The sequence below is a fragment of the Coregonus clupeaformis genome, chromosome 2, assembly GCF_020615455.1.
Source record: "Coregonus clupeaformis isolate EN_2021a chromosome 2, ASM2061545v1, whole genome shotgun sequence".
NCBI classification, from domain to species: domain Eukaryota; kingdom Metazoa; phylum Chordata; class Actinopteri; order Salmoniformes; family Salmonidae; genus Coregonus; species Coregonus clupeaformis.
The window spans coordinates 17,115,259-17,133,205 of NC_059193.1; positions in this window are offsets into that span (position 1 = coordinate 17,115,259).

The following is a 17,947-nucleotide window of genomic DNA, read 5'->3' on the forward strand; positions in this document are numbered from 1 at the left end:
GGGACTTTCAAGTGCTGAAGTGCATAGCGCGTAACAACTGTCTGTCCTCGGTTGCAGCACTCATCACCGAATTCCAAACTGCCTCTGGTGGCAACGTCAGCACAAGAACTGTTCGTCGGGAGCTTCATGAAATGGGTTTCCATGGCTGAGCAGCCACACATAAGCCTAAAATCATCACGCGCAATGCCAAGCATCGGCTGGAGTGGTGTAAAACTCGCCGCCATTGGAGCAGTGGAAATGCGTTCTCTGGAGTGATGAATCACGCTTCACAATCTGAAATCTGGGTTTGGGATATGCCAGGAGAACGCTACCTGCCCCAATGCATAGTGCCAACTGTAAAGTTTGGTGGAGGAGGAATAATGGTCTGGGGCAGTTTTTCATGGTTCAGGCTCCTTAGTTCCAGTGACAGGAAATCTTAACGCTACAGCATACAATGACATTCTAGACGATTCTGTGCTTCCAACTTTGTGGCAATAGTTTGGGGAAGGCCCTTTCCTGTTTCAGCATGACAATGCCCCTGTGCACAAAGCGAGGTCCATACAGAAATGGTTTGTCGAGATCGATGTGGAAGAACTCTACTTGACTGCACAGATCCCTGACCTCAACCCCGTCGAACACCTTTGGGATTAATTGGAACGCCGACTGCGAGCCAGGCTTAATCACCCAACATCAGTGCCCAACCTCACTAATGCCCTTGTGGCTGAATGGAAGCAAGTCCCCGCAGCATTGTTCCAACATCTAGTGGAAAGCCTTCCCAGAAGAGTCGAGGCTGTTACAGCAGCAAAGGAAGGCCCAACTCCGTATTAATACCCATGATTTTGGAATGAGATATTTGACAAGCCGGTGTCCACATACTTATACGTAATCCTTTCACTCTGCTGTATTTAGCCAGACATTTAGCCAGACTTTTAGCTAGACATTTAGCCAGACTTTTAGCCAGACATTTAGCCAGACTTTTAGCCAGACATTTAGCCAGACTTTTAGCCAGACATTTAGCCAAACTTTTAGCCAGACATTTAGCCAGACATTTAGCTAGACTTTTAGCCATACATTTTGGATAGTTTAGTTTTGTAGGTGATGGAGTAGTTGGGCATGTGTGTCTGTGCTGTACTGAGCTGTACTGTTGGAGGCAGATAGCAGCAGGGTCGTTCCACGAAATGAACTCCTTTAGCATCCCTTTGATATTTGAAGTAGAAATTGTGCAAAAATATTGCATTTCAAAAGCCTGTTATATTACATGAAGTGACATTTAATATAGACCACATGGAGAATTCAATAAATCAGATTTTTTATATAAATAAAGACTTGCTAAAGTGCCGAAATTCAGCATTTTGACATGTCCCTCTGTGACTTCTACACTGAACAAAAATGTAAACGCAACATGCAAAGTGTTGGTCCCATGTTCCATGAGATTAAATAAAAAATCCCAGAAATGTTCCATACACACAAAAAGCTTATTTCTCTAAAATGTTTTGCAAAAATGTGTTACCATCCCTGTTAGTGACCATTTCTCCTTTGCCAAGATAATCCATCCACCTGACAGGTGTGGCATATCAAGAAGCTGATTAAATCGCATGATCATTACACAGGTGCACCTTGTGCTGGGGACAATAAAAGGCCACTCTAAAATAAGCAGTTTTGTCACACAACACAATGCAACAGATGTCTCAAGTTTTGAGGGAGCGTGCAATTGGCATGCTGACTGCAGGAATGTCCACCAGAGCTGTTCCCAGATAATTTAATGTTAATTTCTCTATCATAAGCCGCCTCCAACAACATTTTAGAGAATTTGGTGGTACGTCCAACCGGCCTCACAACCGCAGACCACGTGTAACCATGCCAGCCCAGGACCTTCACATCCGGCTTCTTCACCTGCGGGATCGTCTGCGACCAGCCACCCGGACAGCTGATGAACTGTTGGTTTGCACAACCGAAGAATTTCTGCACAAACTGTCAGAAACCGTCTCAGGGAAGCTCATCTGCGTGCTCGTCGTCCTCACCAGGGTCTTGACCTGACTGCAGTTCGGCGTCATAACCGACTTCAGTGGGCAAATGCCCACCTTCGATGGCCACTGGCACTCTGGAGAAGTATGCTCTTCACGGATGGATCCCAGTTTCAACTGTACCAGGCAGATGGCAGACAGTGTGTATCGCATTTTGTGGGCGAGCAGTTTGCTGATGTCAACATTGTCAACAGAGTGCCCCATGATGGCGGTGGGGTTATGGTATGGGCAGGCATAAGCTACAGACAACGAACACAATTGCATTTTATCGATGGCAGTTTGAATGCACAGAGATACCGTAACGAGGTTCTGAGGCACAATGTCGTGCCATTCTTCCACCGCCATCACCTCATGTTTCAGCAAGATAATGCACAGCCCCATGTCGCAAGGATCTGTACACAATTACTGGAAGCTGAAAATGTGCCAGTTCTTCCATGGCCTGTATGCTACCCAGACATGTCACCAATTGAGCATGTTTGGGATGCTCTGGATCGACGTGTATGACAGGGTGTTCCAGTTCCTGCCAAGATCCAGCAACTTCGCACAGCCATTGAAGAGGAGTGGGACAACATTCCACAATCAACAGCCTGATCAACTCTATGCGACAAATGGTGGTCACACCAGATACTGACCAGTTTTCTGATCCACGCCCCTACCTTTTTTTAAAGGTATCTGTGACCAACAGATGAGTATCTGTATTCCCAGTCATGTGAAATCCATAGATTAGGGGCTAATGAATTTATTTCAATTGACTGATTTCCTTATATGAACTGTAACTCAGTAAAATATTTGAAATTGTTGCATGTTCCGTTTATATTTTTTGTTCAGTGAAGAAAGATTTTAACCTACTTAACCCTAACATTTCTCAAAGTTTTCACTATCATTGTAAATCCCTAGTTATTTTGTTACTTTGACAAAGTAATTTCTGAAGATTATTATTTATTTCATTTTATTAGTGATTCATTTTAAGTAAAAGAAACCTGTCCCTCATTAAGGCCAACCCTGTTACGTGAACTGAACTCTCGTTTTAATATGGTGAAACTATTCCTTTTTAAATATATTTTTCAAAAGAGAAATTGAACATCTAATAGTCAAATCATAGTGTAAAAGCAGGTAAGCTGGTTCTACTCTTTTTGGCCATTTTCAGTTTTCACCAAGTTACACTACTCAAAATGCACCTAATTGGTGGCATGACCCAGCAGCTGGGAGAGCAGAGAAAGTTTGTGTAAAGGAGGTTTTTGTGAGTCTATGTCCCCCACCATGCTGTCCTCTCCTCTCTAATCAGCTTACCTTTGCATAAATGGGTATGTACCCCCAGCTATTACCCTGAGCTTGTAAATAAACACAGTACACACACACACACACACACAGTGTGCACACACATACAACCACAGTCCACACACACACACATACATACGCACACATGTCTACTGTTCATCTCACAACAATATGTTAGGCTTATAAGATATTTATAGATACATGTATGTATTCGCTTATAAACATCAATTATTATATATCCTTGATTATAAAAACAATCAAGGATAATAAAGAGCTTTATCTCTGACCTCTGCTAGAGTGGGTGTTCTGGCCCCATGTGATGTTTGAATTGTTCATGGTCATAAAGTTCTGTGGGTCGGGTGGATGTGGTGATAGACGATGGGTACGGAGCAGGTCTTCCTTCTGAACAACTGTTCCCCGATCAGTCAGGGGCTCCAGAGAGGGGTTGAGACTGCTGGAATACAGCCAGTCAGTGTGCAATTCAAGTCAACACATCTTGTTTTGAATTACAGTACAGCCAACTCCTGACAATGTGTACAGACTTCCCTCATCACTCCCGGTGAGGTTAGATGTAATACCAGACGACAGTACATGTTTTCGTCCTATAATAGTAGTGAACTACATAGGGAATAAGGTGTCATTTGCGCCACACCCCTCTATCATCCCGTCTCCTCCTCCTCCTCGTCCTCCTCCACCTCCTCCTCCTCCTCCTCTTCCTTCTCTCCATCTCTCCATGGGGTCTCTTGTGTAGTTTACCAAGGACACTCCTCTGGCAGGCCGTCTGTTTTTATTTACCTTACATTTCAGAGGAAACACGTTTCACGTCACATAAATAACATGAAGGATGAATGACGCCTTTGGCAGGTAATGATCAAGACACAGAGTTATTTACACTGGTACTATGGTTAGAAATGGAGAAAGTAAAGCATGAGTCATCTTCACATTTTATAGGTCATGCTCCTGAGATTAAAGACAGAGTTAAGAGCTCAATCGATTGTGCTCAATTAGTTTCATTCTTGGGCGTTGTGTCAACTCTGGCCTTCACGGTCGGAGTCGTAAAGGGGTAAGGGTTAAAGTTCTGTAGACAGACGGAGAGGGAGGGGGGGTAGACAGAGAGAGACAGACAGAGCGAGAGCAAGAGAAAGAGTAAGAGAGAGACAGAGAGAGAGAAAGAGGGGGGTAGACAGAGAGAGAGTGAGAAAGAGAGAGAGAGCGAGAGAGAGAGAGACCACTCACCCCACCATCAAATGTTAAAATGGTTCTGAAAAGACTACACCTCCAGTACAAGAGAAAAAAATAACAGAAGAATAAAAACGTCTCAATGATTTTCTTCAATGTGACAGAGTGTCTATTTGTGGAGAGTTTCCTTGTATTCAGGCAGACTCAGAGTAACACTGAGGACTCTCTCTCCCATGGGCATTCTAACTGAGGATAAACACTGTCATCTCCCTTTCTCTTCCTCATGCTTTCTCTCTCACACACCCACTCTCCATTTCTCCCCCTCTCTTTCTGTCACTCATTCCTTCTCTACCTCTCACTATTATGTCGCTCTCCATCTTTCACCTTCTTTCTGTCACTCTTTCCTTCTAATTTTCACCCTATCCTGGGAGAGCTATCTCCACACAGGCATCCCATGTCTGTTTAATCTTCATACTGAACACAGGCACCAGGCAGAATATACTGGAAGGATCTAACTTCTTCAATTCTATATGTAATGATTTATTTATTTTGTAATTTTTACCCCCTTTTTCTATCCAATTTCGTGATTACGATCTTGTCTCATCGCTGCAACTCGGAAGGTCGAGTCATGCGTGACACGCCAAACCGTGCTTCTTAACACCCGCCCACTTAACCCGGAAGCCAGCTGCACCAATGTGTCGGAGGAAGCACCGTTCAACTGACGACCGAAGTCAGCCTGCAGGCGCCTGGCCTGTCACAAGGAGTTGCTAGAGTGCGATGAGCCAAGTAAAGCCCCCCAGGCCAAACCCTCCCCTAGCCAGGATGATGCTGGGCCAATTGTGTGCCACCCTATCGGACTCCCGGTCACAGCTGGTCACAGCTGGTTGTGACACAGTGGGATCGAACCACAGGCTGTAGTGACACCGCAACACTGCGATGCAGTGCCATAGACCGCCGCACCACTTGGGAGGACCTTAATTTCTTCAATTCTATACATTGAGATTCTATTCTTCAAAATCTCCCAGAAGGTTTCAATTAGAACCCAACATTAAGGTTTTAGGGCATGTATTCCAGTCTGGTGAGGATGAGACCTGAATCTCATGGTCTGCTTAATGAATTTTAACCGTTTAATTTCAATCGTGTGTTAATCAACCCTAGAAAGAGCCTTTCGTATCACTGACCATTCAATGCCTCGTGACGGTCATTGGCAATGAGGGGAACAGTGTGTGTGTGTGTTTGCATGCCAACATCAGATTGCTCTGTCTTTCTAAGACGAGGGTCAGTCTGTATTTACCCTATACACGTTAGCTAAAGTACATCTCAGCCCCCGAGCAGGCGAAAAAGACAGACACAAACAGAGATCAGGAACAAGAGTTTAATGAGATGGAAAAGTACACAAGAAGAGGGGTTAGTTAGAAGAGCAGGAGCAGGTCTGAGACCTTCCATAGAGGATGTACAGTGGGTATTGGCAGTATTCACCCCCCTTGGATTTTTTTGTTACGTGACAAATTGGGATTGAAATGGATTTAGTTGTGATTTTTAGTCACTGATCTACACAAAATACTCTATAATGTCAAAGTGAAAATAAAATTCTACAAACGTTTACAAATTAATAAAAATGTAATAACTAAAATATAGTTGTTGAAAAACTATTCACCCTTTTTGTTTAGGCAAGCCTAAATTAGTTCAGGAGTAAAATGTGGCGTAACAAATCACATAATAAGTTACATGTACTCACTCTGTGTGAAATAATAGGGGTTGACATGATTTTTGAATGACTAACCTTTCCTCTGCCCCCCATACAAGGTCCCTCAGTCAAGTATGGAATTTCAAGCACAGATTCAACTACAAAGACCAGGGTGTCACGTTGTATACTGATAGAAGACAGGCGCAGGAATACGTAATCGTTTTTTTTTATTTCTCTCCCCAACATAAGGTACGTCATGAAAAACAACAGGGATGAAGCCCAAAACAAACACGTATATATATATATATATATATATATATATATATATATATATATATATATATATATAACACAGGGATGTAACCCAAACAAAAGAGCGAGGTGTAAACCTCTAAATAATACACGGGACGAGACCCGTAAAAACAAGTGCACAATGACACGGTATGTAAACCGTAATACAATGTACAGTAACACGTAGCACGAACGCCAATACAACAGCGCACAGATCAATATAAGGGGGGTGAGTACTTATGATACCTACACTCTTAGAAAAAAGGGTTCCAAAAGGGTTCTTTGCGGAGGGATAGGGTTCTACCAATAACTATTTTGATCTGAAGAACCCTTTTTGGAAGACAAGGGTTCTTTGTAAGGCAAAGAGTTCTACCTAAATTTTGAACCTTTAATATCCTAAGAACCATTTTTGGAAGAAAGGGTTATTTGATGTTTCTTTGGAAGGCAAGAAGGGTTCTACATAGAACCAATATAATATTTCCCAGCATCCTCTATTGCAGGATGATTTTCAGAATTGTTTGTTTTAATGTGTTTTTGCATGGTTGATTAATTTTATGCTACACAAAGATAAATAACATAAAACATTTTAACTAAACCAATCTGTTAGGAAGACAGGTGAAACAGATCAGGGCATGACAGTAGCCCCCCACTCTAAGGACGCCACCTGGCGTCCTACCCGGGTACATACCTGGTTGACCGGGGTGCCGGCGGCGGAACTCAACAATGGGTTCAGGATGTTCCTAGCGGAGACCCAGCACCTGTCCTCCGGGCCATAACCCTCCCAGTCAACCAGGTACTGGAAACCCCTGCCCCGAGGTCGAACACTCAGGAGACGCCTCACCGTGTATGCCACATGGCCGTCGTTGAGACGGGGGAGAGGGGTGGGCCTGGAAACAGGAGACAAAGGGCTGTGAGACAGGGGTTTAATTCTAGACACATGGAACGTGGGATGTATACGGAGGGTGCGGGGCAACAGGAGACAAACAGCAGAGGGGCTAAGAATCTTAGAGAAGGGGAAAGGGCCGATAAATAGGGGGGAAAGTTTGCGGGACACCACCCGGAGGGGCAGATCCCAAGTGGACAGCCATACCCTCTGTCCAAGACGGTAGCGGGGAGCAGGGTTCCGGTGGCGGTCTGCCTGTCGTCGATACCTGGAGGTGGTCTTGAGAAGAGCCGCCCGGGCTCTCTTCCAGGTATGGCGACAGCGATGGACGAAAATCTGGGCAGAAGGTATGCTGACCTCTTCCTCAGGGAAGAGCGGGGACTGATAACCCATGGAACACTCGCACGGCAAGAGACCAGTGGCCGAGCAGGGAAGGATGTTGAGGTTGTATTTCACCCACACGAGTTGCTGGCTCCAGGTGGTAGGGTTGGCGGAGGCGAGGCAATGAAGAGTTGTCTCCAGGTCCTGATTGGTTCGCTCCGACTGGCCGTTAGATTGGGGGTGAAAACCGGAGGACAGGTTGGCCGATGCCCCAATGAACTGCCGGGACCATGAACTGCCGGGACGGATCTGGATGGATTAAGATGGGGGCGGTCGTGAATCGGTGCTTGAGGTCCAAGAACGCCCGGTCTGCAGCTGGAGACCACATGAATGGGATCTTGGGAGAGGGGAGTGCTGAAAGGGGGTAAGCCAGGGTGCTGTAACCCCAGATGAACCGGCGGTAGAAATTGGCGAACCCCAAGAAGCGTTGCAGCTGCACTCTGGAGGTGGGTTGAGGCCAATCCACTGCCGCTCTCACCTTTCCAGGATCCATCTGTATATTGCCTGCAGCGATGATATATCCATCCAAGGAAGGAGATGGTGGAGCAATGGAATTCCCATTTCTCTGCTTTGACGAATAGCTGGTTCTCCAGAAGACGCTGGAGGACTTGTCGGACATGGAGGACATGTTCTTGAGCCGAGCGGGAAAAAACGAGAATGTCATCGAGGTTGACGAAAACGAACTGGTTCAACATGTCACAGAGAACATCGTTGACCAGGGCCTGGAACACGGCAGGAGTGTTGGTCAGTCCGAATGGCATCACCACGTATTCTTAGTACCCACTAGCCATGTTAAAGGTGGTCTTCTACTCGTCCCCTTCCCGTATCCGTACCAGATGGTAGGCGATGAGTGGAACCGTGATGTTATTCAGGCCCCGGTAGTCGATACATGGGCGCAGGGTTGTTTCCTTCTTCCCCACAAAGAAGAACCCTGCGTCGGCAGGGGAGGCAGAAGGACGGATACACCCTGCAGCCAGGGAGTCCTCAATGTACGTCTCCAATTATCTTGGTGTCCGAAAGGGAATAAAGCCGCCCCAGAGGCGGTGTAGTGCCCAGGAGAAGGTCGATGGCGCAGTCATATGGCCGATGCGGAGGAAGCGAGGTGGCACGGGCCTTGCTGCAAACCTCCTGGAGGTCCTGGTATTCCGCAGGAACGACGGAGAGGTCCGAAGCTTTACACAAGCACACAAGAAGACGTCCCGGGGCAGGCTGCGCCGACTTCAGACAATGAGCGTGGCAGAACGGGCTTCAACCCTTGATCGAACCCACAGTCCAGTCCACAAGGGGATTGTGTCTCTGGAGCCATGAAAACCCCAACACAACGGGTACCTGAGGGGATTCGATAAGTAGAAACTGGATCGACTCGCTGTGGTTGCCTGACACTCGCAGGTTGATAGGAACCGTGTTGTGAGTGACTCTGCCAATAGAACGCCCATTCAGCACTCTGACGTCCATGGGAATGGAGAGGGTTTGAGTGGGGATCCCTAACTCTGACACCAGGGTAGCGTCCATAAAACTCTCATCGGCCCCAGAGTCAATGAGTACCCGGAGAGATTTGGACCAGTCACCCCACAGCAGGATGGCATGGAAAGGGATACTAGTAAGGGGAGACTGGACATTCTCCGTAATGCCCACCAGCCTACTCATACCGCCTGATGAGCCAGGTCTTTTTACAGGACAGGTAGAAAAGTAATGACCTGTAGTCCCACAATACAGACAGCTCTTGATGTTCAGTCTGCTTAACCGTTCGGCAGGAGACAATCTAGCTCTGCCAAGTTGCATAGGCTCCAGAGGAGGTGAGTCGGCAACCCTCAGTGATTTCCGAGATAATTCTGGTGACATCGGATTCACTCGGAAGTGTAGACTTTGGTGATTTCCGGGATTCCTCTGAGGCGAGGTGGAAATCGAGGACGAGCGAGGGTTGATAGGGAACAGACTCCCTCTCCCTCCTACGTTCCCGTAACCGCCCATCGATCCGGATGGTCAAAGATATGAGGGAGTCGAGGTCCATGGGCAGCTCCCGGGCTGCGAGCGCATCTTTAATCACCTCCGATAATCCGTGAAGAAACGTGTTGAGCAGGGCTTCCAGGTTCCAGGCACTCTCAGCCGCCAACGTGCGAAAATCCACCGCGTAGTCTGCCACACTATGGGAGTCTTGACGTAGTTGGAGCAGCTTACAAGCAGCCTCTCTCCTGGACAATGAAGAATCAAACCCTTTTCGTACCTCCGCCACAAACTCCTCCAGACTAAGGCAAACAGTGGACTGTTGCTCCCACACCGCCGTAGCCCAGGCGAGTGCCCTCCCGGACATCAGCGTTATGAGGTATGTTATCTTCGAGCTGTCTGAGGGGAACGAAGAAGGCTGCAGCTCGAAGATGAGAGAGCACTGGGAGAGAAAAGCCCGGCAGGTTCCAGAATCTGCAGCGTAGCGCTCTTGAGGAGGTAAGCGAGGTTCTCAGGACACCGGGGTAGGCTGGGAAGAAGTGTCGCTGGTGGCAGGGTTGCTGAGAGTCAGTGGAATTACAGTAGTGGCTGGCTGCCTAATAGATAATCTGTGGATTTGCTCCAGCACTGTATGGAAAGCACGGTCGTGCCATTCCGCCAAGGTCTGGAATCTTTCCATAAGGTTGTGAAGTAACTCCTTGTGTCTTCCAATGGTGGCTCCGTGGGAGGAGACAGCGTCGCGGAGCTGGTCCGAGTCTGCTGGGTCAGTCATGGCCAGTTCGTACTATCACGGCTCAGGCTAAGACCCAGATGCAGACACAGGAGCTGGATAGTACGAGTCTCAGAGTTTATTACAGTTCAAGGGGCAGGCAAAAGGTAAGTCAAGGCAGGCAAAGAGTCGTAATCCAAATCAGAGTCAGGCAGGTACAGGGCGGAAGGCAGGATCAGGATCAGGACAGGCAGAAAGGTCAGAACTGGGAAGACTAGGAAAAACAAAAACTAGAGCACAGGAAACAGGAACACGCTGGTAGGACTTGATGGGACAAGATGAACTGGCAACAGACAAACATAAAACACTGGTATAAATACACAAGGGATAATGGTGACAAATGGAGACACCTGGTGGGGGGTGGAGACAAGCACAAGACAGGTGAAACTGATCAGGGCATGACAGACAGTCATTCTGAATGCAGATTGTGGGTGATCAAAAATTCCACGTCTTGGAAATCCTAACTCTGTCTGGATTCCTCAACGAGAGGCCTTATGATATAATGTATATCAAGTAATGTCATAAAGAATTCAATTTTAAAGGCTAATAAGGCTGGTGCAACAATTCATAGGGGGTTCTAGGAAGAACCTTTAGATTATAAAATGTTTATTGGTGGAGCCCTTCGTAGAGGGTTCTAATTAGAACCATATAAATAGGGTTCTATGTAGAACCTTACATGGAGGGTTCTAGGTAGAACCCTCTACAAAGGGTTCCCCTATGTGAACAAACTGAAGAACCCTATATGGTTCTACTTAGCACCTTTTTTTCTAAGAGTGCACTGTATGTATTCAGTGTGGGTCAGTGTGGGTCAGTGTGGGTCAGTATGAGTCAGTGTGGGTCAGTGTGGGTCAGTGTGGGTCAGTGTGGGTCAGTGTGAGTCAGTATGGGTCAGTATGGGTCAGTGTGGGTCAGTGTGGGTCAGTATGGGTCAGTGTGGGTCAGTGTGGGTCAGTATGAGTCAGTGTGGGTCAGTGTGGGTCAGTGTGGGTCAGTATGGGTCAGTGTGGGTCAGTATGGGTCAGTGTGGGTCAGTATGGGTCAGTGTGGGTCAGTGTGGGTCAGTGTGGGTCAGTATGGGTCAGTGTGGGTCAGCTGGTGCCAGGATACTCTGCTACACGAGGTGACATCCCTATGCTTCTATTTTTATACGGCGAAGCCAGGAAAAACACACACTCTATTGCTCCCTCTGCACAAACAGCCGGGCCCACACTCCATTATTTTGTTTAAAACAGCAGGCGTCCCCAGACAGCTCAGACGCAGCAGAAGGACCCCGAGGGCAAGGGTGCGAGGGTGGGCAGAGACGGATAGAGAGGGAAAATGGCAAAGGCATTTAGAGAAAGGAGCCTCACTGACAGGACTGTCCTCACTGATACACATCAGCACTCTAATGCTTTTTATCTCTCTACCTTCTCTCTTTGTTTCACGCTATCTCTGCTGCTTTCTCTATTCTTTCTCTATTGTGTCTCCTTTCATTCTTTCATCTTTCTTGTCTCTCTATCCCTCTCTCTGTCTGGGGTTTTGGGAAATCCTTGACCTACACAGGAAAAAACACAGAGTGTATAATAAAAAAATGGAACACAAAATATTTCAGTGGTTTTTCACGCTCAACAGTTTCCCATGTGTATCAAGACTTGTCCACCACCCAACGGACACCCAGCCAACTTGACACAACTGTGGGGGGGCAATGTAATATTAGGAAGGTGTTCCTAATGTTTTGTCCACTCAGTGTAGTCTCTATATTTATTCTCTAGAAGTACACAGGGAACCTCAAGACTCATTTAGATTTGTTTTCTTTTTTTTGGTGTGGGGGGGGGCGGGTAGATCAGCTTTAATATTGCAGATAGATTGCAACTTCCATCAATGTAACTGTCTGCATCACTTCCAATCCCCCATATGTTTTTTTTCTTCTCGCAAATATATATATCATATTTTTGTCCATTAAAATAACATCAAATTGATCAGAAATACAGTGTAGACATTGTTAATGTTGTAAATGGCTATTGTAGCTGGAAACGGCTGATTTTGAATGGAATATCTACTTAGGCGTACAGAGGCCCATTATCAGCAACCATCAGTCCTGTGTTCCAATGGCATGTTGTGTTTGCTAATCCAAGTTCATCATTTTAAAAGGCTAATTGATCATTAGAAAACCCTTTTGCAATTATGTTAGCGCAGCTGAAAACTGTTGTGCTGATTAAAGAAGCAATAAAACTGGCCTTCTTGAGACTAGTTGAGTATCTGGAGCATCAGCAATTGTGGGTTCGATTACAGGCTCAAAATGGCCAGAAACAAATAACTTTTTTCTGAAACTCGTCAATCTATTCTTGTTCTGAGAAATGAAGGCTATTCCATGCGAGAAATTGCCAAGAAACTGAAGATCTCGTACAATGCTGTGTACTACTCCCTTCACAGAACAGCGCAAACTGGCTCTAACCAGAATAGAAAGAGGAGCGGGAGGCCCCAGTGCACAAGTGAGCAAGAGGACAAATACATTAGAGTGTCTAGTTTGAGAAACAGACGCCTCACAGGTCCTCAACTGGCAGCTTCATTAAATAGTACCCGCAAAACATCAGTCTCAATGTCAACAGTGAAGAGGCGACTCCGGGATGCTGACCTTCTAGGCAGAGTTGCAAAGAAAAAGCCATATCTCAGACTAGCCAATAAAAAGAAAAGATTAAGATGGGTAAACGAACACAGACACTTGACAGAGGAAGATTGGAAAAAGTGTTATGGACAGACGAATCGAAGTTTGAGGTGTTCGGATCACAAAGAAGAACATTTGTGAGACGCAGACCAAATGAAAAGATGCTGGAGGAGTGCTTGATGCCATCTGTCAAGCATGGTGGAGGCAATGTGATGGTCTGGGGGTGCTTTGGTGGTGGTAAAGTGGGAGATTTGTACAGGGTAAAAGGGATCTTGAAGAAGGAAGGCTATCACTCCATTTTGCAACGCCATGCCATACCCTGTGGACGGTGCTTGATTGGAGCCAATTTCCTCCTACAACAGGACAATGACCCAAAGCACAGCTCCAAACTATGCAAGAACTATTTAGGGAAGAAGCAGTCAGCTGGTATTCTGTCGATAATGGAGTGGCCGGCACAGTCACCGGATCTCAACCCTATTGAGCTGTTGTGGGAGCAGCTTGACCGTATGGTACGTAAGAAGTGCCCATCAAGCCAATCCAATTTGTGGGAGGTGCTTCAGGAAGCATGGGGTGAAATCTCTTCAGATTACCTCAACAAATTCACAACTAGAATGCCAAAGGTCTGCAAGGCTGTAATTGCTGCAAATGGAGGATTCTTTGATGAAAGCAAAGTTTGAAGGACACAATTGTTATTTCAATAAAAAATCATTATTTCTAACCTTGTCAATGACAATTTAGTTTCTGGTGTCTTTTGACAGCTCTTTGGTCTTGGCCAGAGTGGAGTTTGGAGTGTGACTGTTTGAGGTTGTGGACAGGTGTCTTTTATACTGATAACAAGTTCAAACAGGTGCCATTAATACAGGTAACGAGTGGAGGACAGAGGAGCCTCTTAAAGAAGAAGTTACAGGTCTGTGAGAGCCAGAAATCTTGCTTGTTTGTAGGTGACCAAATACTTATTTTCCACCATAATTTGCAAATAAATTCATTAAAAATCCTACAATGTGATTTTCTGGATTTTTTTTCTCATTTTGTCTGTCATAGTTGACGTGTACCTATGATGAAAATTACAGGCCTCTCTCATCTTTTTAAGTGGGAGAACTTGCACAATTGGTGGCTGACTAAATACTTTTTTCCCCCACTGTATATACATATCCTTTTTAAAAATATATTTCCCTTTATACTTTCCAACCCCACCACCCCTTCCCTAATTGGAGTAAACTAGTGAACAATAACGCTTAGGCCTCTACTTCCAGCTTATACATACTATATACATTTTATGGACACAGTCAATTTTACAATAATTCTATTTTGTTTGCTTTTACTCCTGAACTTCCTTTTCAAATAACTGAAAGTGAGAGGTTGTAATCTTAATAAAGGGGAAAAAGCCATTCTTGAACATGGGGTGAGACAATCTTACTAATTTGCTAGAGAACCAGTTCGGATTTAAGTATAACTTTTGTATGACTGAAGCTTTTAGTGATAGGTCTAATGCTTTAATATTGAATAATTTCTGTCCTCCGAATTCATATTCATTATATAAATAGGCCCGTTTAATTTTGCCTGGTTTGCCGTTCCAAATAAAATGGAATCTTTTTTTCTCATATAATTAAAAAAACTGTTCGCTAGGTGTAGGCAAGACCATGAGCAAATAGGTAAACTGGGATAATATTAAAGAGTTAATCAGGGGGATTTTTCCACAAATAGACCTTTCCATGGTAGCAAGATCTTATCTATTTTTGCTAACTTTCTAACCTCAAGACTCATTACTTTATTATACACAATGAGTGGACAACAAAGAGATGGAAAAGTGGAGCAAAAAAAAGAATAGAAAGAAGGAGAGAAGTGATTAAAAAGCAGAAGATGGGGTGAGGTTAGAAGGTTGAAGGGAATATAATTCCACTGCAGCTGAAATATTCATACCCTTCCTATAATCTTGTAATGGGTATTATTTTCTATTTCCAGTTACACATACAAACACATACAAACAAATTTTTTCCTGGTCCCTTCTTACATCCAAGCCCAGTATCGTTTAAATTTGGACTTCTCCTTAAATAAGGTGGTAAGTGGGGGAAAAGCTAGTTGCCCAGAGATACACTTCCAGGCGGCTTCTCTCCAAAAATACCCCTCCATCTCTGGAGCGTTGTAAATATCTACAGCCTACTGCAGCCTAGTACTGCTAGCGCATTAATATCTACAGCCTAGTGCTGCTGGAATCCAGCTAGGGTCCGCTCTAATCACACTCCAAAGACACTACACAACATACACATTAAAGCCACTAAAGTAAAAAGGCCATCGTGTTACAATAAGGCCGACATCAAAATGAAATAAATCGGTGCACTAAACAGCTGACCTGTAAATGCAAACAATGACAGATACATCGACAGAATGCATTGAAATAAAATGTATACATCAGGTATGATATTGCGTACATTCAACAAGGACGCATGGCAAATAAAAGCAAACTCGACCAAACGATGGCAAAATGAGAAAGTACAAATAAGGTTCTAGCGAATGCGTTCATGATTAACCTTCAGCACCACTGAATGGACAGCGTTCGTCTGACAGGTACATGCTGGTAGTCACTCCGCGGTGCTGAAAGGACAGCGTGGTCTCATGTTTGTGGCCAGTGGGAGAGTTTGTCGCAGTCAACAACCCTCACATAACATATCACTCTATCTGAATAGGGTAAAAGAGAGGCAGCAAAGTATCAACCCTCACATAACACACTTCTAACTCTCAAATGGTGCAATTTTCGCTTTATATTTTTATTGTGTATTAAGATAGTATGGACATTGGTTCAATCACACACAGCTTTTCTCCCGAACCTTCCCTAACACCTCTCACCCTTCTCCATCTTCTCATTCTCCTCTCCCCGTCCCTCCCCCTTGGCCTCCCCTGCCACCCCACAGCCCAGCCAGCCAGCCAGCCTGTCACTCACATGCAGACCAGAGACCAGTGTTTATTCCCCAGTTATAATGCTTATAAAGCTTAGTCATGCTGCCTGTCTATTGCCGCCAGCAAACAATTAAAATCCCTGGCTGTTCAAACCAGAGTTATCTGATAAAAGCCATCGCTGCTAATTAAACTGTTTTTTTCTATCTTTCACACACAACCCTCCTCCTCTTCCCTCGCTCCTCTCCTTTGCTCTTTCTCTCTCTCTGTTGCCTCGCTCTCGTTCTATCATCTCTCTCTCTCACTCACCCTTTTCGCTCTCAACACTCCTCCAGCCTGTCTTTGCCTGTCTCTTCATGGCACTTACCCTCTCTCCCCCCTCCTTCTCTCGTGGTGAGTCGTGTGTCCTCTAAGTGTCCCCCAGTCTCACCTCCAGGACGATGTCATGACTGATGTGACCACTAGTTGGCAGTAGTAGATGTTCAATCTGTTAGCAAGTCAAAGAGCACCCTATATATATTTTATCAGTGCTGTAGGATTGTATAGAACAAGCCTTACCAGCAATGAAAAGGTATTTGTGTCTGAGGCCATGGGGCTATCACTCTCTCCCTCTCTCCCCATGTCTCACCGTGATGGGAGATGGCAGGAAGGCAGAGGTAGATCGATGCCGTATGGCCCCAGCCGCTCAGCAGTTACACGTGCAGAAATGCAGTAATGTACTTCATAAATATCGTCTCGAGAGCCGGAATGGCGGATATAAATTATCCAACCATGTCTAGTAGAGGAGGAGGAGTGCAACTAGGGTTGTTGGGGCCCATCATGGTGGCTCTGACTTACTTTTTACAGCAGGGGTGTCAAACTCATTCCATGGAGGGCCTAGTGTCTGCTGTTTCTTTGTTTGCTCCTTTCAATTAAGACAGACCACCAGGAGAGGGGAGTTCTTTACTAATTAGTGACCTTAATTAATCAATCAAGTACCAGGGAGAGGTGAAAACCCGCAGACATTCGGCCCTCCGTGGAATGAGTTTGACACGTGTTCTACAGGGTTCAAGATAGGACATTTTGGTGTCAAAATAAGAGAACTCTGTCTGCACAAAATAGAATGGATAGAACCAAATGCAATTTAATAAGAGTGTGTGTGTCTGAATGAGTGCTTGTGTGTTTGTGAAACTACAGATGTGGGGTATTGATCTCTGAGCAGAGTGAAATGGCCTGTGATGCTCATTGGTTGGTTGGAGATGCAGTGGGCTAAGGGCCTCTAGTCTTTATGACTGAGATTCATCATCCACATCTGACTCCCCTCATCTCAGCCGTCACGCTTACTGCTCATCTCTAGGCTCAAGACCATAAAGTGTCTGTGTGTGAGTGTGTGTGTACCCTGTCCTTTTCTTGAACTAAATAACTAGAAATGAGAAACGGAATGAATGATCAAATTCAGATCTATTTTATATATCGTTTTTAATAGGTTCAGATTTAAAATGGAAAGCTAATGCACAAACTGCAATTACTGATTAAAATATTTTGAGTATATGTATTGGATAACCCATTAGATAACCCATTGATCCCCCCAGCCACTCAGTTAATGGAAACTAATGTGTGTGATATTTATGGTACCAGGCCAACTTCATACAGACAGAGACATAGGAAGAGACAGAGACATATACAGGCCTACATACAAATGTCATCTAAATAGTTAAGCACTGAATTAGTGACTTCCTCTCCAGAACAGAGAAACTTTGACAGATCCAAGTGGATCAAATCTAACGTTACATCAGCTGCCTCTCCTCATTTTACTGCTTCCAAACAAGTGCCGTGCTCCCGTAAGGGTGATTTTGAGTTGTTTCTCATTGTTAAGCGATTTTAAGGTAAAGAGGATTGTTTGTTGTGTGGTGTGGCAACTTGGTGACCAACCAGCTAAAACACATTGTGTTTGGATTGTATTTCATGCTGTGTACTCTTAAAGCGGAAGGCTATGTTTTACATTTGCTTAGAGGTT